We start from the raw sequence: 26,887 nt of genomic DNA on the forward strand, positions 1-26,887 counted from the left end.
CTTAACTAAATATACATATGTATTTTAAAGTCTTAATACAAATTGATGTTTTTAGGTTCTGTCTAGAATATATTCTAAAAGGTGTCCCAGAACCTTCCTAAATAAAACATCTTTTTGTTAAGTTAGTAAATCTATCCAAAAATAAGATTCTTATTTCAGCTTATTTTAGAAAAAATAACACATGATAGATTGTGGTCTTTATTGTCCATCTCCTCCCACCCCCTCATAAATTGGTTTGATGTTTAAATTTTTATCTAGGAAAGAATAATTCATTTTTATTTTCATTTAATTTTAATAGTCAAGGAGTAGTCCATAGAGATTGAATAAATTTAATCCTTGTGCAATTAGTGTCAAATTAATTCATTCTGGATGTGGATATGTGAAGAAATACAGACCCTCCCACACGCTGACAGACACCTTTATCAGGTTTAATGTTTTATGTAAATGATGTTACTTGAGAGGAAGCTTGTCTTGTTCCTTCTTACTCCCTTTCTGTCCCTGTTAATTGTTTGTTTTTAAATCTAAACTTTCAGCTTTCTCATAAAGCTGTACAATTCGCCGGATCACCTGTGTGGTACGACCAAGGTAACACGTGCTGCTTCTGAATTGGCTTCTTCAGAAAGCCAATTTCTCGGATAGAGAAATCAAATTTTATAGAACTTTCCAACCATATGCCTTTGGCGGGATGCTCCAGCAAGTACAGTATGACGAGACTCTTGAGGATTAAAATGATCTGGTTATGTCTTGTGTGCAGTAAACAGATTGGACTACTTTAAGTAGCCACTTGTCTCATACAACATGATCCTTCTGGATTTGTTTAGATTTTTCTTTTCTTTTTTTTTCTTTTCTTTTTTTTTGTAGTACTGAGAATGGAACCTAGGGACAGTCTACCTCTGATCTACACCCCACCCCTCTTTATTTTATTTATTTATTTGTTTATTTAGGTGGTATTGGGGGTGGAACCCAGAGGCGTTCTACCTCTGGGCTATACTCCCAGACCATGTATGTATGTATGTATGTATATATATATTGGAAACAGGGTCTCACTAAGTCGCTGAAAGCCTCACTAAGTAGCTGAGGCTGGCTTCGAACTCGTATGATCCTCCTGTCTCTGCCTCCCAAGCGCGGGGATTACAAGCGTGCGCCACCATGCCCGGCTATTTTTTATTTTAAAACAGGGTTTTACTAAGTTGCGGAGGGCCTCACTACATAAGCTCAGGCTGTCCTCGAACCTGCGATCCTCCTGTCTCAGCCTCCCAAGAACTGGGATCACAAGCGTGCGCCACCATGCCCGGCTTGGATTTGATATCCAGAAGTGACTTTTCTGAACTGGAATATTTTTCCTCCTATGGAGAGGCCAAGATCCAAAAACCTACCAAGCAGCTCAGAATCCTGACATTTGACATACTCTTTCTTCTTCTTTTTCTTTAAAATCAACATTTGGAATGATGTGGTTAATATTTTTATAGGTCTGTAGCTAACTATCTTAATGCAGAAAGAATGTAACAGTCTAATATCTTCTCTGGATTTCCAGTATAGCTGTAAATGCATTCTGGCTGTAACTAGACATGACTCATCAAGATTAAAAAAAAAAAAGAAGATAATTTAGTTATCTCTTGTCAAGTCACTATTTAATGTTACTTTTTGTATTTGCTGTGATAAGCATTAAAATCTGGTATTGGTTGATAAATCATTGTTTAGGAGTGTCTAAAGGGTTCAGTAAATGGTATGAAATTGCCATAGAGTAATAAATGGTTATTTGATAATGAATGAAATTGTTTGAAAATACTGCTAAAATGTCAAGTTTAAACATATATATCATTACTCAAAAGGAAGGCAAACACGGAAACCACAGTGACATCATAAATATACCGCAATAAACACATTTATTTATACCAGGCAAGTTGTAGGTACTTCATATAAATGTGTACAAATTGATATATGAAGTTAATTTCAATCCGTAAAAGTAATTGCATTGGTTTAACTTATTTAACTCTCTTTACAATAATATTTATTGTGGGAAAAGAAGGTAAAGAAATAAATGATGATAAATAGATAAAATACATAGGAAATGGGAATTGTTTTACAATTTAATTACATTGTCACATAAAATTATCACACAAATATACTAACCCGACAGCAGAAATACATTAAAACTCCATTATCCAGTGCTGAGAACAGTTTTATTTTGTTGGCCTTTTATTCCATTTACACATTTAAAATTATTTTATGTTTTTTTTTTCTACCAGCATATTTAGACAATGTCAAAAAAGGCAAGTTGGGAACAAAAATTATTTCACAAAATAAAATTGTACTGCCTGGTATAATGTTGTAAAGACTGACATCCAACCTAAGGTTAGGGCAACAGCCCACAGTCTCCTGGTGTTGTATACTGAAAAAATGTGAACTCAGAAACACACTGTAGAAAATGAAGATAACTGAGCTGGTAGACTGTGCAGAGCTCAGAAGATGTGCACGAAACTTAGCAGCTGTACATCTTAAATGACACAACATTTCATTTTGGGATAAACAAATATGTACTATAAAGATTTGTTGGCTTTACAAAATCAGTCCCAATTTTTAAAAATATTTGTGAGGAAGATGCCAGGTGTATGTTACTTAGACTCTCTCCTGAATGGCTGATCACTGCACATACTTTGATCTAAGTTTCTAGACCATAAATTAGAACTACGGTAAATGTTACAAAACCTAGCAATAAATTTCTGAAGATGCATACTCAGTTTCTGTCTTTAGAATCTAATCATTCTAAAACAATTTAAATTGTATACAATAGTATACAATAGTATTAGAGCCAAGACAATCTTATTCGTTCTCTAGTGGAAAATGCAAAATTTAGTTTGTATAAAGTGATTAGGATAATTAAAATAAGCTAGTCAAAGGGAAAAACTCATTGCAGGCTAGGGGAGAAGAGAAAATAATCAGAGGAATAAATATTGAAAGCTTTAATGCAATTAATAATATAAAATGATTAAAACATGATAAAAAATTTTTTATGAGGGTCAAATATTTAGCCATGGCTAATAAATTTTTAGATGACTTTTTTTTTTTTTTACGGGTTTGGTGATGGAACCCAGGGGCATTCACCTTAGAGCTACACCCCCTGCCCTATATTTTATTCTTTCTTTTGAAACAGGGTCTCACTAAGTTGTAGAGGGCCTCACTAAGTAGCTGAAGCTGGCCACGAACCCGGATCCTCCTGTCTCAGCCTCCCAGATGTTAGGATTACAAGCGTGTGCCACCACGCCCAGCTTTTAGATGACTTTTGATCTTTATGAAATAAAGCCGTATTTATTTCTCTTTCATTTCTCTTATCTGTTCAAATAGAAGGCAAATATGTAGATCCTGTACAGTATGGGGTTAAATAAGACAGTGTAAACACACAATGGTTAGGTCATAACAAATCAGAATTATCTTCTGAGTTGTTACAAAATGCCTACTGGGGAAACATAAATGATGAATGAAAAACCGGAAGAAAGTTTTCATAGACTTAATTGACCAGACAAGGGCTCATCTGAAATTAATTATCCAGTTCTCTAAACTAAACTACTATTCTAAACTACTAGAGATCTAACAATTTTTCGATCTCTAGTAGTTGAAGTATCTTTACTAGTACAGGTTTTACTGGGTCATTTTGCAGTATTGTCTGCTATTCACATGTATTTTATATTTATATGTAGATTCTTAGATCTTTACTCATATACAAGTTCTGATATTTGTACATATTTCTTTCATTGGATTTCATTTTTTTCTTAGGTAAAACACATAGTGGGGCCAGACGTGGAGTCTCACACCTGTAACCCTGGTACTTGGAAGAATGAGACAGGAGGATCACAAATTCAAGGATAGCCTCAGCAACTTAGCAAGGCCATTTCCACATAAAAAATAAAATGGAGTTGGGGATGTAGCTTAGAGGTAGAATACTCCTGTGTTCAATTCCCTGTACCACAAAACCAAAACCAAAACCATGAGGCAGGTGTTGGAAGTACAGGAGTAATAGCATTCAAATTGTTTAAAAACCCCTTGCCGGGCGTGGTGGCGCACGCTTGTAATCCCCGCGCTTGGGAGGCAGAGACAGGAGGATCGCGCAGGTTTGAAGCCAGGCGCGTGTGCTGGCTTAAGAGACCCTGTTTCCAAATAAAAATACAAAATAGGTGTCTGGGAGTGTAGCCCGGAGGTAGAAGGGCTTCCAGGAACCCCAGTACCACAAAAACAAAACGAAACAAAACAAAAAACCATATTGTTTAAAAGTCCCAAAATAGCAAAGTCAAGTTTTAGTATATATTTCTGCTTTAATTGCTGTTAAGAGATCATTTTAATAAGTCAGAATTAATAATAAGATAAACACAAACAATTCTTATCAGGAGAGCACTAATTTGATTTTCTTATATGATCACTAAAGTGTATTTTATATCTCATATGTTCCTAGGCTCATTGTGGCTTTCAACTGGTGAATTCATTTATAAAGAAAAAGATGTAGACGTTAAATAGGTAAAATACGATAATAAAGGTAATTCAGACTTGACAATAGAAAATTGAGATGCTTAATAAGAAAATGTAGAGTATCCGATATTAATGAGAGTAGAATCATAAATTGTTATTCCTAGAATGGCTTTCATATTCCTATAAATTAAATAAATTGACTCACTTCTTAACATTAGGGTCTTCAAAATGGTATGTATATACTGAAAATATGATCTTTTTTATTGGCTTTTGCTACAGAAAGGGTCATAAGTAATGCCAGCCATTATTAGAATTTAGAATACATCATTTATTATACTTTAGAATGGTCTGTTAGATACAATCATGATTTAAGAAAATATTGAACTAAAATCATATTGAAAATACTGTTAATCTTAAATTCAAATTTCTCTATTCTTAAAGGAAGCAGTATCTATTTTTTAAATTTATGTCCCTACCTTGAATCTAAAACCCAAGAAAGACGACCAATATAGTTAATCAGAAATGCCTATAGCCTTCTGAATATAAAGTGTCATTACCATAAAACAGAACTTCTTTGCGTCGTTTCTAATACCTTTTCAGTAGTAATGCATTTACTAATCCTATTTTATTATGACCGCTCCTTCCTGCTCCATCATGACACCAGCGCTTCACTCAACACGCCTTCCTAAACTGTGTCAGCCAGGTACATGGGGGAAGTACTGGTGCTCATGCATAGAACTGCCAGAAGAGAATGGGGTGAGTACTTCTTCTTTTCCCTAATTTTAGAGATGAGTCTTAAAATCATCCATTCTCCCTGTTTATACAGAAATATATTCAAACCAGGTCAAAGACAGACCGAAAATCATCTGTATCTGCATTTTGTCAGTGGAAAAATAAACCAAGGAATGCAAACACAGACCTTTTTGTGCTGCTGGGCTACATCCTCAGCCCATTTGAGACAGTGTCTCACTAAGTTGCCCAGGCTGATGCTTGAACTTGAGATTTTCCTGCGTCAGCCTCCAAACTCACTGGGGTTACAGGTGCCATCATGCTGGCCTGCCATGTGCAGGACCTTTCTAGGATATGAAAAACAAGAATAAAAGGTCACAGAATCTTTTGTTCGATGGGTTCAGATTTCTCCAGGATTCGAGTTGTTGTTGATATCTGATGCCAAATAGAATGAAGAAGCAAAGGATGCTACCAGTTGGTGCCCAAACCAGATTGGAAGCTCTGGTACACATTTTCATAGATGTGCTGTCTGGACTTGGCAGGTCTTCCTTGCTTATTTTATTTGGCTTAAAACATGTATTTCTTGCAAAGATTTGTGGTGAAAGGGAGGATAATTTAAATTATTCTTTGACTTCATCCTTGAGAAAACCCTAAGGATCAGAATGGGGGCTTATTTCACTAGAGCTTATTGGTGTATTATAATTCTCATTTCCCTTTTTCTTCTTAAGTTTGGCTTCATAAAAATAATTTACCCCATTAGATATACATTTCTACAAATTTTGATAGACATTCACAGTCTTGTAATCACCATTACAATCATGATAGAGATGTGTGTGTGTGTGTGTGTGTGTGTGTGTGTGTGTGTGTGTGTGTTACTAGGAATTGAACCCAACACAGCCCTTTTTATGATTTATTTTGAAACAGGGTCTCTCTAGGTTGCTGAGAGTCTCTACATTGCTGAGGCTGTCCTTGAATATGTGATCCTCCTGTCTCAGCCTCTCAAGTATTGGGATTACAATTGTATATCACCATGCCCAGCTGAGAATATTTTTATTATTTTGAGAAGTTCCCCTTTACTAACTGTCCACTCTCAGCACTTGGCAGCTATAAAGCCTACTCTTTGTTCTGAGGTGTGCCATTTTGACTGTGTAATACTATCAGAATCATGCAGTATGTGGTCTTGGCTTCTTTTAAATGGCATCTTTCTTGAGACTTATCCATATTAGTAGATATCTCAGTAACTGGTTTTGTCTTATTGTTGAGTAGTACATCATTGTAAGGATCTGTCATAATTTACCCATCAACTGATGGTTATAATTGGGATGTTTCAAGTTTTTGATTATTATCATTAAAGTTGTTATAAACATTTAGGTGTAAGTTTCTGTTCATAGAAATATGTAAATATGCACACATACGAAGATATATAGCTTTGTTTTTCTTGGGTAAATAGCTAGGAGCGGAGTTTCTTGATTGTATGGTACGTATATCTAACTTTTTAAGAGACTGCCAAACTTTTCCAAGGCGGCTGTGCCATTTTCCATTCCTCCGCCACAATGCTCCCCATTTCCATGGCTCTGTGTCCTGGTTAACACTTGATGTTGTCAGCTTGTTTTGATTTGAGCCAGACAAATAGGTATGTAGTAGACTATGGTGTAATTTAATCAAATACTTTCACATCTATAATGTGATTCTATATGATCGTGTGGGGGAATTTAACGAAGTTTAAACAATTCTGTCCCTAAAGAACTTGTCTTCTAGTTGAGAAGCTAATCCCAAAACACACAAAAATCAAATGCAACATTTCAACCACGCTCCAAGATGACAGCAGGAAAGGTATTAGAAGAAAACACATGGTTTATTTTCAGTGAATCATCAAGTTAATCATTGCTAAAGTAGTTTACTGTCTCTGCATGTTTTGTGGACAAAAGTCTAATGGACTCTTCTGTCATCATCCGTGATAGGTTCTTCCTGTTTTCTGAGGTCAATACCTCACTTCAGGACTTTAATTCATCCTAGATGTCTAGGCAGTCTCTAGATTCTTTCTATTACAACCAATCATTATTACAGCTGCTAAACTAATCCATCTAAAATAGTCTCTTGTTGCATAACTAATTTGCACAAAGTCAGTGGTTTAAAACAATGCTATGTATTTGTTCACGGTTATGTAGGTCAGAAGTCTGGGCACGGCATGGTTTGATTATCTGCTTTGGGTCTCACAAAGCTCAAGTCAAGGTGTCAGAGCTGTGTTATGTTCCCATTTGGAGCGTAGGACCCTCGTGCAGGTTTATGTGGTCCTGGCGGAATTCACTTCCTTGTGGTTGTAGGAATGAGGTTCTCATTTCTTAATTGTCTGAAAACTGGGAGATATTCTTGGTTCCTTGAGATCACCCATGTGGCCCCCTTCATCTTGAAGGGCAGCAATAAATTCTTTCCCACATCAAATCTTTCTGTGTTTCAAATTTCTCTAAAAAGAGCCCAATCACCGAAGAACTCAGCAGGAGGTGCCATGCACACCCAGAATAATCTCCCTTTCTTAGTGTCAGCTCTTCCTTGAACATAACATAATCATGGCTGGAATATCTTATCATATTCACAGATACCACCAACACAAGGGAGGGATTCTTTGGGGGGGCCATCTTTTAATTTTCCCTACCATATGTAGTAAACATTTACTTAATTTTTAGCAACATTAAACAAATAAGTTTTGATGTTGCTCGTAATTTGTTGTATCTTAACTTTTTTTTCTCTGACAAGGTACCACATCTTTTACTAATTATTTTAATGAGGGCCAGTTTGATTTATTAATGATATATTTTATTTAATATTTATATTTCATAGCTTTGTCCTTTCTTTCTTTCTTTCTTTCTTTCTTTCTTTCTTTCTTTCTTTTTACGTGGAACATATTGAAAATGGCATACATTTAGATTATGCTTAGTACCCTGTCCCCCTTCCTTTTCTACCCCTCCCAATAATAAGTATCCAGGTTAACCATGCTATATTTATATTTTTTAGCTTTGTCTTTATTTTATTTTATTTTATTTTATTTTATTTTATTTTGCGGGTCTGGGGATTGGAACCTGGGGCATTCTACCTCCGAGCTACACCCCCTGCCCTATTTTTTTATTCTTTACTTTGAAACCAGGTCTCACTGAGTTGCAGAGGGCCTCACTAAGTAGCTGAGGCTGTCCGCGAACCATGATCCTCTGGGTCTCAGCCTACCAAATGCTGAAATTAAAAGTATGTGTCACCATGCCTGGCTTTGTCTTTATTTTATTTTATTTTAATTTATTTTTTATTGGTGCAATGTATTCATACATCATAATGGTATAAAGAAAATACTTTTGTAGACATACATGCACACATCGCCCAGTTAGCCCCTACCCGATCCCCACCCCGTTCCCTTCCCATCCCTCCTTCCCATGCTTGGCTTAGTGGTTGACATCTAGTTTTATAGCAATTTATCCAATATTAACGATGATAATCTCACATAATGGTTTCATTTGTCTGATACCAAGCTTTTGATGACTTAAAGATAACATTTCAATATTTCTTTTTGCTTTCTTTCTTACCAGAGAATATATTTTTTTTTTTAGGTGAAACTATCATACATTTATTTATTTATTTTTCAGAAAAAATCTATCCTGGTATGGATACCCAAAAAAATCTCGAAGAAGAACAAAGCTAGAAGATGTATATTTTCTGATTTCAAACCATATAAAGCTACAATAATTGAAACAGTGTAGTACTGTTCTAAAGGCAGATATATAAACCATTGGATTTAAATAAAAGCCTAGAGATAAATTCTTCCATATATTGTCAAGTTATTTTTGACAAGGTTTCCACGAACATTTGGTGGAGGAACTACTAATCTTTTAACTAAATATTGTTGAAAAATAATAATTACATGAAAAGGAATAAAATTGGACCCTTACCTAACACATATACAAATATTAACTCAAAATAGATAAAAGACCTAAATATAAATCTTAAGACTATAAACTTTTAGAAGAAAATCTGGGTCATAAAACCTCACAACATTGAAATTGGCAGTGATTTCTTGGATATGATTTCAATGGCACAGGCAACAAAAGGGTAAATAAACTCCCTAAAAAATAAAAAAAATTTATATCCAAAGACAATGTAAACAGAGTTAAAAGTTACTGATAGAATGGGATAAAATATTTCCAAATGCTATATCTGAAGGTATATTAATATTCCAACTAGAAATCCTAAAAATTAGCAACAATAAAAGCAAACAATACAATTTAGAGATAGGTAAAAGACTAACACAAATAATGAATCACCACAGATAACCAATCTTAGTTGTCTGTTGGATGGAGAATCTTGTTTCTCTGGTTCTGGTGTGTGTAAAGTTACCTATTTCTTCTTTGTAGTTAATCTCTTTGAGTATTTTCTCTAGCTGGTTTTGAAGATATAAATTCCTTCAGTTTCTGTTTGTCGTGGAAGCTTCTTATTTCCCCATCTATAATTTGATAGAAAGTTTTGCTGGGTAGGAAATTTTTGGCTGGAAGTTGTTTTCTTTCAGGGTTTGGAATATGTTACTCCAAGCCCTTCTGGCTCTCATGACTTGGTTTGGGAAGTCTGGAGTGATTCTAATTGGTTTGCCTCTGAATGTCACTTGGCCCTTTGCTTTTGTTGCCTTTAAGATTCTCTGCTTGGCTTCCACATTGGTCATTTTGACAATTATATGGCGTGGGGATCCTCTTCTCTGATCCTGTCTAAAGGGAGTTCTATAAGTTTCCTGGACCTGTGTATCGACCTCTTGCTCTATGTTTGGAAAATTTTCTGCTATTACTTCCTTGAAGAGATTGTTGATCCCTTTGGTTTCACCTTCTTTTTCCCTCCTCTATTCCAATTATTCTTTGGTTAGCTCTCTTAAAATGGGCCCATATTTCTTCAATGTCAGATTCCTGCTGTCGGATTTTTTTTTTCTAAATTAGAAACTATGCGTTCATTTTTTGAATGATCATCTTCTAGGAGCGAGATTCTATTCTCCATGTGGTCTAATCAGTTGTTTGTACTTTGAATTGAGGCCTTGACTTCATTAATTGCATCTTTTATCTCTCTTTGGCTCTCTCTGAATTCTTTTCAAAACACCTCTATTATTTCTACAGTTATTTTCCTGATTTGATCTTCTAGGAATCTCTGAATTTCTATTTTATCAGGTTCTGATGTTGTGAGATTGTGGGCATTCATTGCTCCATTGTTATTCCTCTTTCCCATGATTTCGGAAGTTTGTGCCTTCTCTGGGTTCTTCCCTTGGGTCACTACGACTTCACTTAAGGTGCTCTGGATCTCGAGTCTGTGGTATCTCGGTCACCACTACTCCTTTACTGGGTTGTATCGCAGAGTCTCAGACCCTGGGAGTCAATTGAGGCTGCTTTAGACCATGGGGGATGCCAGGTTGGGCGTTCTCCTATGGTGTGATATCTCTGCCACTGCCACTCCCCCACTGGGTCAAGTCCCTGGTAGTACAGTACTGGGATTTCTCCTCTAGGGGCCACAATTTGACTCACTGTTGTTGAGTGTGCAGATGGAGCTGTCGTGGACTCAGTGAATTCACTGCTGCTGCCACCGGTAGCAATATGGCACTGCTGCCATGCCCTCGGCCGTGAGGCTGGCGTATTTCTTTTCTGTTTTTGAGCACTGCTCTGAGTCCCTGAAGGGTGTGCTGAGCCCAGCCTTTTGGAGCTTTAGATGCTCTCTGCGTCGAGAAATCTGCCAAATTCCACCCGGCTGTTTTGCAATGGCTCACCTCGGCTTGCTGTCCACCACTCCTCTCTGGAGCCTGGTGGGCTATTGAGTGCGTTGGTCTGGTGAGCTCGCCGCTGCTGCTGGCAGTAAGGCGCTGCTGCTGCGTCCTTGGGTGTGAGGCCGGCGTATCTCCTCTTTGGCTCTGAGCTCCGCTATGAGTTCCCTTCCTCTCTGGAGCCTGGTGCTGCAAGGGAAAATGGCGCCCGCCGCTTCGCGCCGCGGCTCCAGCTGCAGCACTACGGTCTGGTTTCTGGTGTCTCGTTTTTCCAGCCCTCTTTTTCTCTATCCCTTGAAATTACATTTTTTATTTTTTGTTTCTCTGCTGATGGTGTTTTCTGGCTATGAAAGGCGCTGATTTTGTGGTAATAGAGATTGGTTGTTAGCGAGGCTCGTAAGCCCCGCTTTTCTCCATCGCCATCTTTCCAGAAGTCCCCCGTCTTTATTTTAAATGGATATTGTTCTTGCTTATTTCTTTGCAGATCCTAAATGTATTTGTTTAAAGACTTAAAATTTTAAATTATTTTTTTCATCTCATGTAAATTTCTCTCCCAAACATTGTCTTACTTGATTTTCTTTCTTAGCATTATTTTTCTTTGTATGTTTTAGAATTTATGTTTTCATACTCATCTAGTGGTTTTATATTTAATTTTTTCTCTGTGCTTACTGATTTCGTAGCTGCTTTCATACCTCCTCCAGTGGGCCCATACTAGAACCTAGAGTGGTGTCAGCTACTCCTGGTTCCTGTACTAGGGGATATTAGTGATATACAAAATGGTTTTGGGTCAGATCCAGGTCAAGATGCTGTGCCTGAGTTATTTTTTTCCCAGGATGCTCATTTTCTCATAAGTTTTATCCCTGGACCAAAGCATCTTTGAGCTGGAACAGGAGAACTCCATCCCTAGTCCTGGGATCTACTTCTCCCCTTCTTGGACACTTTAGTCCCTGTTATCTCACAAAAGCTGACCTCTTGGCCCTAGCTTCATCCATTGAAAAGGTTTTGAGAGGAGGACTGACATAATATAGTGACATTTTAAGATGATTATTCTGGCTACTGCATTGAGGATTTAGCGATCTGTGTTGGGGTCAAGGGCACAGTATGGAGGCAAGAGGACCAATGAGGAGGCTGTTGTGATGATCTAAATCAGAGGTGACTGTGGCCCAGAGCAATATGAAGGAAGATGGAGAATCAAATCAAGAATAATTGAGAGAGACCTTCTGTGAGAAGCTGGGTGAATGGTGGTACCATCTACTGCAATAGTGACAGAAAATCTTCTCCAGATGTGTGGGGTGGTTATCCAAACCAAGGTAGTTATAGGTTATTACAGGCCCCCTGACTCCAGGTGTAGAGGAAGCATTTTCAGGAACTTTGGCCTCTAACATATAAGGTTGGGATTAGAGCTAGAAGAACAGGCTCCTCTAAAGTTGGTATGTGTCACCCTGGGCTGGAGATGCTAAGGGAGCCCCTTTGCATTGACAGTGGGTGGCTTGCTCTAGCTGCAGCCTTTATTTCTGTATATTTAGTGCACCTGCTTGCCCGAGCCAGCCCGTGCCTGGCCCTGCTGGGTAGGGTTCTCTCCCTTCTATGTGATAACTCTGTTACCTTGGCAGTTAGTTTTGGCATCCATACTGCCCCTGGCCAAAGAGTAATTCAGATGTATAACCCAAGTGTTTTTAAAGGCGTATCTCCCTGTAAAAGTGAAATCAGATGTTAAGGCAATTATGAGGATTATTCAGGCAAAGACTTATTTTCCTCCCTTATATGGATATTTCATGAAAAATTTGGGGGGTTGTCATTAACTAGCCCATTACTTTAATTAACCACTTCATTATGTAAGTGTAGACACAGCTTTAAAATTATTTGTACTGCTTCTTCCTGTGTGTAAATAATTGTGAAGTAAAAATATTAATTTATGAATGTAATTGTGTAGGTGATCACTTCGCATTTACTCGGAACTAGCAATTAGTGCATGCAAATCAGCTGAGACAAAGTCTCTCCGATCCTGTTCAGAATATAGGAAGAGTTAATTTGCTAGGATGCCTGCTCCTGGCCCATCTCATTCTCCGAAGTCACGTTCTCGCCTCTGAACATTAGAGACCCATCATAGTTGTTGTGAGCTTCATGATCACTCCTAATGCCCTTGCAAACACTGGAAATAAAATGCTAACAAATCATCGCCCATTACCTAATTATATTTATCTAGAAGATAAAGTTGGGGAAGGGGAAAAATAGATCAGACTTCTTTTTTTTTTTAAAAAAAGTCTTTTTTTAAAATTTGGCAAAGATGAAATTTATAGCTTTATTATTTCTCAGAATGTTACATAGAGCTTTTTCTGTCAATCTCAGTCCTGAGGTTTTTTTTTTTTCCTTCTAAGGAAGTAATGTGTATTGATTTCATAGTAAATTGGTAGCCCCTCTGGTGAGTGCTGATGGGATTTGCATGTGAGGGTTCACATGGGTCCTCAGTTGGAAAAATTCTGCTGTAGATGAAATACCACTCCTTCAGCAATATGAATATGCAGTGATACAGAAGTGTGTAGCTGCCGTGGGCACTTTGAATTGTAGAAGTGACTAGGATTGTTCATTCACTAAAACTCATGCAGGGGCTGAGTAGTAGCAAGTTGAGTTGCCCTGATCATTGAACTTTATTGAGACATTTCTTCCTACTCTTTTCCTTTTTCCCCTCCCTCCCTCTCTCCCTTTTCTTTCTTTTTTCTTTTTTTTATTATCTTGTGTTGTTCTGGCAACTGAACCTGGGGATATTCTACCTCCAAGCTTCACCCTTAACTGATTTTAAGTTTTATTTGGAAATAGGCTTGCTAAGTTGCTGAGAGCCTTGCTAAGCTGCACCTGTGACTCTCAGGTCTCAGCCTCCCGAGTGCTGGGGTTATAGGCATGCAAAAGAAGTGCCCCTACTTCTGACTTCTTTATTCCTTTCTTGGTAATGGGAATTGAATCCTGGGACATTATTCCTCCAAGATACACCCCCAGCTGCCTTTGTATTTTTTATTTTTTGAAAGAGGGTCTTGCTAAGTTTCTGAGGTTGGGCTCCAACCTTTGATCCTCCTGTCTCAGCCTCGCAAGTGCTGCGATGACAGGTGTGCACCACTGCGCCTGGCTTCTGAGTTACCAATTGCAAAGCATACGATTCTGAAATTGATGAGCTGCATCCCATGGCCACTGTGATTGCATATATTCTTAACTCCTTGTGTGTTTGGGGAAGTCAGTCAGTCTTCCTAGGTTGATGAATACTTTGAAAAGACACAGACTCCAGTGGTTAGGAAGTACTTTCTTAGATATGTGTAGATTCAATTCCTCTTAACTCCAAATGTACTGAACCAGCTCAGTGATGGTCTCCTCTTCCAAATTCATTAATTTATTCAGTCATTCATTTTTTTCTCTCTTCCAATAGCCTGAGGTAAAGACATAAAATTGCTTAATAAATGTTTGCTGAGTGAATTAAATATAATAACATTAAGAAACTAATTGAAATAAAATGCTAGAGTGGTTGATAAGTATTTTAGAGGAGAAACCATAAAGTAAAAAGAAGCAGAAAGAGTTGCCAGTGAAGTAATGACATATCGATCTTAAATGCAATGAAGATGATTATAAAATAACAAAATTCTAATTATCTAGCATCATAAGGCTATATGAGTTTAAAAATTCTCAAGAGAATCTTAAAGAATACAGTAAAGTGACAATTAAAGTTTAGAAAATGACAATTTACAAAACTATCATTTCTAAATTAAAAATCTAATTTTTTTCTGTAATTGCCAAATAGTATACAGAGAAATTCAGAGTGGACTAAAATACAGATACTGTTTACTAAAAAGAAGAGAGAGAGCTGGGTGAGGTGGCACACACTTGGAATCCCAGCACTTGGGAAGCTGAGGAAGGAAGATCGCAGTTCGCGACCAGTCTCAGCTACTTAGTGAGGCCCTTGCAACTCAGAGAGACCCTGTTTCAAAATATAGAATAAAAAATAGGGCTGGGAATGTAGCTCGGAGGTAGAATGTCTCTGGGTTCCATCCCCAGTACCGCAAAAAAAAAAAAAAAAAAAGAAAGAAAAAGAAGAAAGAAGAGAGAAAAAATATGTCATACTTTTATGCAAGCAAAAGTTTTATTTCTTTATGTGAAAGGACCCAAAATAAAATACATCTTTTCTTTAAAAGAAGTATACTCAAGTTGAGGAAAACAGTGAACAATAGAAACTTATTTGAAAAAAAAATTCCCTATATTCCATAGGCTAGTGAATAAAAGGGTAAGAATTAAGTATTATATTTTTATATTCAGGTCCAAAACTCTAGAGACAACTTTGGAGAAACCAGCACCAGGGCTAGGAGGATAGCTCAGCGGTGTGGTGCTTGCCTGGCGTGCGTGAGGCCCTGGATGATCCTCATCTGGCTGCTCCTCCTCCCCTACAAACAGACAGCAACCATTTTCTGGGGAGATAATCTTACACGTATAATTGTGTATTTGTTCTCCAATACTGTGTGGTTTAGGATTATATTTAAACCATCAGACATGGAGATCGATCATGCTTTTCCTTAATGCAAACACATAACAATCACGTAAACACGTTTTGGTGTCTAAAGGACTCTGGGTCAGGAAATCCATCTTTCTACTTTACCCAGATTTTTTTTTTCTTTTGCAACCAAAGCAAACATTGCAAGTGTTTGTTTTGCTAAATGGTTAATCTCCCACATACATTTCTTCCCTAAAATGACTCTGGAATTGATTTACTGTATCCTTATTACCTTTCATAGGTTGAGTTCTCAGGTCTTGCTGTTTTAACCCTGGTCTCCTAACTGGACCGCCTGCTTCCTTCTCTCCTTTCTTCCAATTCAGTCTTCATACGACTGCCAGAAACCAGGGATAGTCTGCCGGTCCTTGTCAAGTACAGCATGCTCATGCTACTTACTCGTTTATTGACTTTCCTTTCTTCCTTTTGTACGCTGCTGTACCCCTACTACTGAGACCAGTGCTTGCAGCGGGAAGTTGCTCGTAATGAATGCATGGCTTTATGTGAAATGGCCATTCCATCTTCTATCATTTTTTGCAATCTAAAGAGATTTCAGAGCTACCACTTATCTTAGAAAGGATAGGGAAAATCTTAGCTCTGGGCAGAGCTAATCCTTCCTTAATCATTGCACTCTCTGAGCATTTTTATGTATATCATAGTATTCAACATGTTCTGCTTTGCATTAAATTATTTCTGTGCAAATCTGTTATCCTATACATGATCTCAAATGCAGAGTTCGTGCTCTGTTCACCTCTGTTTCCTTTACAATGTTGAGCACTTTAAGTAGGGGGGAGAATCAATTAGCATCAAGCTGATAAACAAGCTTAGTGTCTTCAGCAGGGACTGTGTTCACCCTAAGCGCTCAATTCTGGTGACCTAACTAATCGAAATGAGGACAATCACATAATTAGACTTTATGTGGGATACAGAAAGAATATAAAGTACATGTAGTTGATCCTTAAGGGTCTTACTTTTTAATCAGGAATATAAAATGATTCTATTGACCACAGCATCATAACTACCAGGGTACTTGTCAACATTTTCTATATCCTACCCAATGCTATCTGAATTAAAATTTTAGGGGTAGTGGCTGAGAATCTGCAGAATTAGGACATTCCTCAGATAACTTGTACGCTCAGTAAACTGAATGAATGTACTACAATGTACAATTAAAATGCATCAATAAAAGTATAAAAAACTGAATTAATGATAGCCCCAATCAGCTTCACACCTCCTGTCCCCATGGTAGGACACTTCACCTCTGATTACAGACCCAGTCAACTCACAGTTCCTAGGAATAACACTAAGTTCTTCAAGATCAACATGCAGTGGTGTCATCTTCTATCACTTCTAAAGTCTAATTTCTCATTCATTCATTTATTATCATTTATTGAGAACTTGTTGTGTGTGTGTGTGTGTGTGTGTGTGTGTGTGTGTGTGTACCTTTGAGTCGAATTGATAAATTTCTATGTTGGTCCTGATTCCCATATCCTCATTGGTTAATCTTCCTATTAGAGAAGTTTCTCTCTTCCTTCCTTTTCTCTCTCTCTCTCTCTCTCTCTCTCTCTCTCTCTCTCTCTCTCTCTCCTTTTATTTGTGGTACTGGGGTTCCTGGAAGCCCTTCTACCTCTGGGCTACACTCCCAGACCTATTTTACACTTTTTATTTGGAAACGGGGTCTCTTAAGCCAGAGTGGCTGGCTTTGAACCTGCGCGATCCTCCTGTCTCTGCCTCCCAAGCGCGGGGATTACAAGCATGCGCCACCATGCCTGGCAAAGAGCTAATCTATTTTAATTTTCTGTTGCAAAATTAGAAAGGAAATGATAAAATTAAAGTAGATGTTTTTTTCAGGAATATTTTCAACAAGCAACAGGTAACACAGAAGATAAAAAACATTCCCAAATATGACCATTTCCTACATTTTACAAAGGGAAGACAATATTTCAGAATCAATTGAGGAAATAAATTGAATTTATAGATGAAACAATTATGCTTTGTAACAGAATCATATTAAGGCTGGAAATTACTAAAGTCTGTGAACATAAATGAAAAACATAGAAATTTTTTTGCATTAAAAGATAGCACATATCTGGGCAGGGCATGGTGGCACATGCTTGTAATCCTAGCATTCGGGAGGCTGAGACAGGAGGTTGGAGGTTCACAGACAGCCTTAGCTACTTAGGGAGGCCCTTTTCAACTTAGAGAGACCCTGTTTCAAAATAAAGAATAAAGGCTGGGTGTGGTGGCGCCGCGCTTGTAATCCCAGTATTTGGGAGGCTGAGACAGGAGGATCACGGTTTGTGGACAGCCTCAGCTGCTTAGTGAGGCCCTCTGCAACTCAGTGAGACCCTGTTTCAAAATAAAGAATAAGCCGGGCGTGGTGCCTCATGCTTGTAATCCCCACGCTTGGGAGGCAGAGACAGAAGGATCGCGCAGGTTTGAAGCCAGCCGCGTGCGCTGGCTTAGGAGACCCTGTTTCCAAATAAAAACAATGTAAAAATAGGTCTGGGAGTGTAGCCCAGAGGTAGAAGGGCTTCCAGGAACCCCAGTACCACCACAAAAAAAAAAAAAAAGAAAGAAAGAAAGAAAGAATAAAAAATTGGGCAGGGGAGGTCAAATGCCTCTGGGTTCCATCCCCAGACCCGCAAAAGAAAGAAAGAAAGAAAGAAAGAAAGAAAGAAAGAAAGAAAGAAAGAAAGAAAGAAAGAAAGAAAGAAAGGATAAAAATTGGGCTGTGAGTATAGCTCAAAGGTAGAAAACCCCTGGGTTCCATCCCCAGTACTGCAAAAAAAAAGCACATATCAAATTTTTTTTTTTTTTTTTGTGTGTGTGTGTGTGTGTTTGTGTGTTACTAGGAATACAACCCAGGGGCGATCCACCTTGGACCTACACTTCCAGCCTTATTTTATTCTTTTATTTTGAAACAAGGCCTTACTAAATTGCTGAGGCTGGCCATGAACCTGGGGTCCTCTTGACTCAGCCTCCCAAGTACTGAGATTACAAGCATTTGCCACCACACCTTGCCATATTCATTTTCACATAGAAAGTACAAGTGAACAAAAACATAAAAAATACATGAATACAGTCTTATTTCTCAGAGATAACCACATTTTGTGTATATTCTTTGATTTTTCTATATATAATTTACATATGATGTACAACTTCCACAAAGTGGGATTATAGTTAAAATTGTTTTATACCCTGCTTTTAAATTTTGAAATAATTTCTACTGTATAAAGAATTTTTTTCAGTATAGTATGAGAAAGTCCTTGATCCTGATATTCATAGAACTCCTTTGCTTCTGTGTTAGCCCAATCTCACAACGCCTGATGGTCACTTTTAGCCTGATTTTTAGTGTGTGTGTTGGGGGAGGGCTAGGAAAGGAACCCAGAGTCTTGTGTATGTAAGGTACATGTTCTACCATTGAGCTGCACCCCCCCAGTCCTACCCCCAAATATTTTTGTGTGTGTGATGCTGGGAATTGAACCCAGGGGCATTCTACCTTCAAGTTACATGCCCAGCCTAATTTTTATTCTTTATTCTAAAACAGGGTCTCAGTAAGTTGCTGAGGGCCTTGCTAAGTAGTTGAGGCTGGCCACAAACCAGCGATCTTCCTATCTCAGCCTCTCAAATACTGGGATTACAAGTGTGTGCCACCATGCCCAGTTACCCCTAAATCTTTTTTTTTTTTTTTCGGTATTGGGGTTAAAACCCAGGGGCATTCTACCTCCGAGATACACACCCAGTCCTATTTTTTCTTCTTTATTTTGAAACAGGATCTCACTGAGTTGCAAAGGGCCTCACTAAGTAGCTGAGGCTCGCTGCAAACCACGATCCTCCAGCCTCAGACTCCAAAATGCTGGGATTACCAACGTGCGCCATTATGTCTGGCTTTCTTTTTAAGTCACTAAATATCTTCAAGACCATTTAAAAAGGCTGAATAGGCCGGGTGTGGTGGCTCACACTTGTAATCCCAGCATTTGGAGGCTGAGACTGGAGAATCGTGGTTCGTGGACAGCCTCAGCTACTTAGTAAGGCCCTTTATAACTCAGTGAGACTGTGTTTCAAAAACAAAAGAAAACAAAAAAAAAAAACAAAAAGACTAAAAAAATAGGGCTGGGGGTGTAGCTCAGAGGTACAATGCCACTGTGTTTCATCCTCAGTACCGCAAAAAAAAAAAAAAAGGCTGAATATTATTTCACTGAATATACTTATGAACTTTAGGTTGCTTTCAAGTAATGAATATTCTTTTATCTGAATATTTCCTTTCTTCATTCCTTTCTTTGCGGGTACTGGAACCTGAATCCATGGGAGTTCTACCTCTGAGATATATCACTAGGCCTATTTTTTTTTCTTAAACAGGGTCTTGCTAGGTTGCTGAGAGTGTCTCTGAATTGTTGAGGCTGGTCCCCAATCTGCAGTTCTCTTCCAGCCTCACAAGTGTTAAGATTACAGGTGTGTGCTGCCCCGATCAGGTCACTTATATGGAAATTTTAATCACCCTTTAATGACCTGGACTAAAACAGAACTTTGTACAGTTACAAAAGTGGTAATTATATTGTAAAAGGAGTAATACGGATGAAATGTTCACTCGGGAGTAAAACGTTTGCAAACCTTTTACAAGGTCACTTATCTGTTCAGTAGCTGGTTTCTAAACATCGGCCATGTTCAAGTCAGCTTCCTGAGCACTGTAGGTGACATAAGGTTGTATTAGATGAAAATTCCTTCCTCCAGAAGTAGCAAGAAAACCATTACATTGATGAATTAAAAACCTTTAATTTATTCATCAAAGGAAGACCCTCTAGGACCACTTTTTGGCAGGACTTCACTAAGGATTGATTCTGTTATTTGAAAAAGAATTTAAAGCATTTTTAAATAAGTCTATAATTGGGACTCACTAATTTAGAAGAGCTTCTCCTTTACATCCCTTAGTACATTTTATAGAACACAACGCAGAATAACGCATTTTTACTATTAAAATATTTGTGCTTACAGAATAATTGTGAATCAGGATATTTAAAAATGAGAACCAAAATTCTAGGACAGTCCAGTCATCTTTTTTAGGAAACATAGATATTATAAATATCTATTCTAAACATAGGATACCTATGTTTAGGAAACATAGATAGTATAAATACCTGTTGGCCTAGATATGGAGACTGGTCTATCTACTTAGGATACATTAAGCTTAACACTGCAGACAGCAGCCTAATTTAGGGTCTCTTTGGGAAGTGGGGCTGCTGAATGACGCATTGAGTGCCCGCTGCTTTGGAGACACCGAGGTATAACAGAATATGGCTCTGTTGTCAAGGAGTAGAAAACAAGAACGTCATTAGTAAAACAAAAATCTACTCTTACGAAATTAAGAAATCAAAATTTTAGCTGGTGTTTTGGTCCCCAAGCAATGGCCGCGTCATAACGTCTTAGGAATCCAGCTTGCTGCTCTGCTCTCCAGTCTGATCAAGCAACGGGGCCAGGGAGGGAAAGCGAGGTCCTGGTTCCAAGCAGATCTTGCCAAGGCCGGCCTCTTTGGGGAATGGGCTGGTTTCTTTGTGTGTGTCTGCCATAACTCAAGCAGGAAGTCACTCTGAGGTTAGCATTCTTCGAATGCTATGTCTTGCCTTATCTCCTTCGAACTTTCTAGAAATTTCAATGAAGATTAGCTCTGAGGGGCTCTTGTCGGCACACTGTTTCGGATTCATGAGTGGTGCTAACTCTTGGCCTGAAGATGAGAGAATAAGACTTTGAAAAAATTTTCTCATTTCTTCAATGAATAGCACAGTGTCCCGTTCTTGTTTGTCATTTATCATCCCCAAGAAAAACCTCTTGCAAATAGATTGTTTCTGATGGACCATATCATATTTCTCTGCGTCCCCCCCCCCACGAGCTCTAATACCAACGGCATCTTCTAATAGCCCTTCTGGAAACTTTTAGGGTGCTAACTATATTCCTTTGAATGTTTGAAGGTGGATTTCTACATTTTGACAACTTAGATGATGGCAAACATGCTTTAATCTGATGGCCTGAAATCACCAGGTTGAGGTTAACTCAACAGGAAAAAAGATACCTGGGTTGAATGCTTGTGCGTATGTGTGTGTCTAGGGCTTGAAACCAGGCACCTTCTACCTCTGAGCTATACCCCTAGCTCCAGGTCTATTTTATTTTATTTTTTAATTTTGAAACAGAGTCTGAGTAAGTTCCAGAGGGTCTCATTTAAGTTTCTGAAGCTGTCCTCAAACCTGTGATCTTCCTGTCTCGGCCTCCCCAGTACTTGGATTATGGAGGAGTGCCACATCATCTGGCTTCTGATTGCTGGTTTTTGATGTGGGCTTGGGAGAGTACGGCAATCCTTGGGCCACATGTTTTCCATCCAGGACCTAGTGACCCCTTAATTCTGTTTCCAATCCATTTTTGGACTAAGTATAGGGCCTACGTAACTTAATGTAACAGCCAGTAGTCCCTTAATTCTGTGTCTGAGTCCTGCGTTCCTCACTGCAGCAGGCTGGTGCTGGGACATGCCCAGTTCCCCAGAGAGCCCTATCAACCGAAGCCGGCCTTTCCAGTTCAGCCTCTGTGGATCTCTAAGGCTGTGCCTCGTGTCCCCTTTCTGCACGTGGACCTCATATAGAGGAGGCTGGGGAGTGGGAGGGAGAGGATATCTACTTTTATAGAATCTACACGAGACATTAGCCAGGGAAAAATGTCCCATCACTGTCAATGGAATGAATATTCTATCAAAATGGCTCTCTCATTCTCCAGGACCAAGATTAACTTTACCTGCTGGACACGGTAAAATTTATCTCGGTGGCCTATGCCCACCATCCATCAGCATCCCACCCCTATCTATATAAAACAATAAGCATGATCTTAAGGCACTCTTAGGGGCTGTCTAGGAGATGTATATTTGCTGACATACAACCTGACTGAAGCCAAACACCATTACCCCTGTGACTGATTGAAGGGAGGCCCTAACTGAACAGTTTTATTTCCCTCCTGCAGCTGGGCTCCCTGACCACGAGAGCTGAGCTGACACGGCATTTCAAGTCCTGTTACCAGCTCAATGGTTCTCTTGTAAAAAAAAAAAAAAAAAAAAAAAATCTCTTCATTTGGCCCCTCCATCTTGATCACTGCCGATGGGCTATCAATAATTTCAAGTTGGTTGAGCAGTCGGCTGAAGGTTAAATAAATTCTGCTGGCTGTTTGCATGATTGTATCCGAGCGGAAGGATTCCAATTTGGAGCAGTTTTTTTCATAAGTGCTCCTTGGAAATGTTTCTAGAGTCAAGAAAGTTAAAAAATTCAGTTTTGGAGGCCTGACTGCACTTCCAATGGAAACGCAGTCAGATACCACAAGGACCTTCACATTTGTTTAAAAAAATTATTTCAGATTTTCCCCAAAGGAATTAGGCATTCAAGGAACCCAGGGAATTAATTATCAGCAGAGGAAGTTTTGAGTAGATTAAAGTACTATTGCCGATATTGATTTTTTTTTCTTTTTTTGGTACTAGGGTTTGAACCCAGGGACGTTTCACCTCTGAGCTACATCCCCAGCCCTTTTTCAAACTTTTTGTTTTGAAACATGGTCTTGCAAGATTGCTTAGTCCTGCTGAATCTCAAAGTCTTTTCTTGAAACTACAATCCTCCCTCCCAAGTACTGGGATTACAGCAGCGTGCCACTATGTCTGGTGATATTTGTTTCTCAGAAATGGAAAAAGTTATGTTTTCAGGAAATTTAGCCAATAGTTATAGTTAGATGTAGACTGTCCCCTAAAGAGCTCATTTATTAATTAATATTCAGGATTTGAGCCAGGCATGTTGGCGCATGCTTGTAATCCCAGCATTTGGAAGGCTGAGACAGCCTCAGCTACGTAGTGAGGCCCTTCACAACTTAATGAAACCCTGTTTTCAAAATAAAGAATAAAGAATAGGGCTGAGAGTGCAGCTCGGCGGTAGAATGACCCTGGGTTCCATCCTCAGTATCGCAAAAATGTGTGTGTGTGTGTGTGTGTGTGTGTGTGTGTGTGTGTGTTCAGGGTTGATTAGTTAATTATGTAATCTCATCAGAGGATGACTCCATTGTAATAGCTTTTTTATGGATGGAAACCCAGGGTGACTGGGTGGGATTGGAGAAGGTGGACCCCTGGGTCGTGGTCTGGGGGACTGTGCTGTGTCTCTGACTCCCCTTTGCTCTCTCTCTGGCTTCTGGCCTCCATGATGTGAGAGCAAAGTCTCCGGCTCTCCCTCTCTCCATCCCCCACCTCCAGGCCCCGAGGTCTGCGATCTCCAGCCTCACATGGACTGAGCCCCCAAATCTCCAAGGAAACTGAGAGAATGAAGCTTTCCTCCTCTAACTTACATGGCTAGGTCTTTGGATTCTAGCAGAGAATGCTAAGACAGGTTTATCACAAACTGTGGTCATATCAAGTTAATTTTTCATTTGTTAAAAAATAGCAAAATAGAAGATAAAAAAAAATAAGAAGGATGCAGGTGTAGTTCAGAGGTAGGAAGCCCCTGAGTTAAATCCCCATTACCAAAAAAGAAAATATGTCTCCATTTCTCCATTATTCACATTCAGGAAATAATTTTCTTTTTTGAAGTAAAATTTACTTTTGGTCTTTTCTCTCCGTACAACAAAGTTTGTCTACATGATTATGGAATACAGACAGGGTACAGTTAAGATGAAAGAAAATAAAAATCACCTACAAGAGTTAGTTGTATTCAACATCTTATTGTACTTTCCTAGTTTCTTCCATGCATATATATTTATAATTTCTCTTTTACTAAGATGTGAGTTTATTGAATATAAAACATTGTATCTGCTTTGTATACAATGCTGTGATCTGAATGTATCCCCACCAATATTCCTATGTTGAACACTTAATCTCTAATACAGTGGTGTTGGGAGGTAGAGCCTTTTCAGAGTTATTTAGGTTGTGAGGAGAACTCTGTTTTCATGAGTACATTAATCCTGCTATAAAAAGGGCTTGAGGCAGGGCGTGGTGGCGCACGCTTGTAATCCCCGCGCTTGGGAGGCGGAGACAGGAGGATCGCGCAGGTTCGAAGCCAGCCCCGCTGGCTTTAAGTGACCCTGTTTAAAAAAAAATTATATATATATATGAAAATAGGTCTGGGAGTGTAGCCCGGAGGTAGAAGGGCTTCCAGGAACCCTAGTACCACCAAAGGAAAAAAAAAAAAGGTTTGTGTGTGTGTGTCCCATTCTGCCCTCTGCCTTCTACCATGTGAGGACACAGCATTCCTTTCTTTTAGAGGATGTAGTGTTCCCAGCCCCATCTTGGGAGATACATCATCTTAGAAGCTCTCACCAGACATCAGACCTGCCAGTCCCTTAATCTTGAATTTCCTAGCCTTTAAATTTTTTTTGGTGGTACTGGGGTTTCCAGGAACCTCCAGGCTACACTCCCAGACCTATTTTATATTTTAAAATTTGGAAACAGGGTCTCTTAAGCCAGCGAGGCTGGCTTCGAACATCCGTGATCCTCCTGTCTCTACCTTCCAAGTGCGGGGATTACAAGCATGCACCACCACGCCCGGCTTTCCTAGCCTTTTGAATGGTGAGAAACAAATTTCTGTTCTTTATACGTTTCCCAGTCTCAGGTATTCTCTTAGAGTAGCACAAAATGGACTAAGAAACATAGTTAAAAAATAAAGAAAAGAGATACACAGGTACTGTGCGTAAGAATATTTCTCTAGCCAGGCAAGGCACCATGGTTCATGCCTGTAATTCCAGTACCTGGAAGGCTGAGACAGGAGGATTGCAGGTTTTAGTGGGACCTTGTTTCAAAATAAAAAATAAAAAGGGCTGGGGTTGGTGGTGTCACACAGGTAGAAAAAACCCCTAAGTTCAATCTTCATTAAAAAATAATACATATATAATATAAATAAATATATATGTATATATACCCAGCTTTTGGAAATTATTTAAACTATTTATTTGGAGTGCATTCTTTATGCAGTTAGAACCTCCTAATAGGTTACACATGACACTTTCAGCTTCTGCATTTTCTTTCTGCCGTGTGTGTGTGTGTGTGTGTGTGTGTGTGGTATTGGAGATAGAAACCAGGGACCGTATACCTCTGAGCTATACCCCCAGCACTTTTTAGTATTATTGTTGCCTTTGTTTTTTAAACAGGGGTTGCACTCGGTTGCTGAGAGTCTCCCTACACTGCTGAGGCTAGATATGAGTCATCATATTAACTTCATAGTTTCACTCAATAGCAACTCAGTATCATTTATTTTTACCATCATTTAAACCAGACCTTCCCTGAGAAAAACGCAGATAATAAACCTAGCACATCTGGTGCCCCATTTGGGGGAATGATGAACATCATTTCAAATTGAACAGCAGGGTATCCAGCTGCTTTCTGTTGTTCTAAGACTCACAGTGTTGATTTTAGTAAAATCCTACCTCACTCTAGAACGTTCCATATGTATCTTATGCAATGTTAAAATATAATTCAAATTAATCTTGCTGTAAGATCTATACACACACACACACACACACACACCCTTTAAGATGTTAAAAAATACTGAGAAGTGTTATTAAGCAAAAGTTGAATATTACTAATATAGAAAACCTATAAACTTTTTTTTGGTGTGTGTGTGTGTGTGTGTGTGTGTGTGTGTGTGTGTGTGTGTGTTACTGGGGATGGGACCCAGGAACCTTCTACCTCCAAACGACATCCCAGCCCTATATTTTTTTATTCTTTATTTTGAAACAAGCTCTCACTGAGTTGTAAAGGGACTCACTAAGTAGCTGAGGCTGGCTTCGAACCTGTGCAATCCTCCTGTCTCAGCTTCCTGAAGAGTGTGCCAACAGTGAATGCTTTTTCTGCTTGGAAAGAGCCAACACCCCTATTGCTAGAACATGAGATTAACCAAAAAGACTCATCTAAAGTGCAGTTTCATCAAGAAATAAAATACAGAGAGTTTTTCAATTGCTAAGGAATCAATGAACGTTGGAGTCATAATTTCCCGAACAAATAATTTTACTATAAGTTCAAGGCAAAAATGAATTCTCCGTAAGAAAACAAGTTATATCATTTTAAAACTGTCAGTTTATTCACAGGCTAGTCATTAATATATGTGCCAATATACTAGAAATACAGGCCTAATAAAACTGGAGGTTATAGGAAGTCATTAATTAAGATGGTGGCTTTGGCAAACCGTCTGAATCAATTTTACAGACTCATGTCAAAAGTATTCTATAATTGTTAGAAGGGTTTCCTTTAAAGAGTAGTTCACAGAATTAAAAACAATGTCACTGACCCAAGCCTATATAAAAATATAAAGATGTAGGCCAGGTGTGGTGGTGCACACCTGTAATCTCAGTAATCTCAGTACTTGGGAGGCTTAGGAAGATTACAGGTTCAAGGACAGCCTCAG

Source organism: Muscardinus avellanarius (assembly GCF_963383645.1).
Source record: "Muscardinus avellanarius genome assembly, chromosome: 3".
NCBI classification, from domain to species: domain Eukaryota; kingdom Metazoa; phylum Chordata; class Mammalia; order Rodentia; family Gliridae; genus Muscardinus; species Muscardinus avellanarius.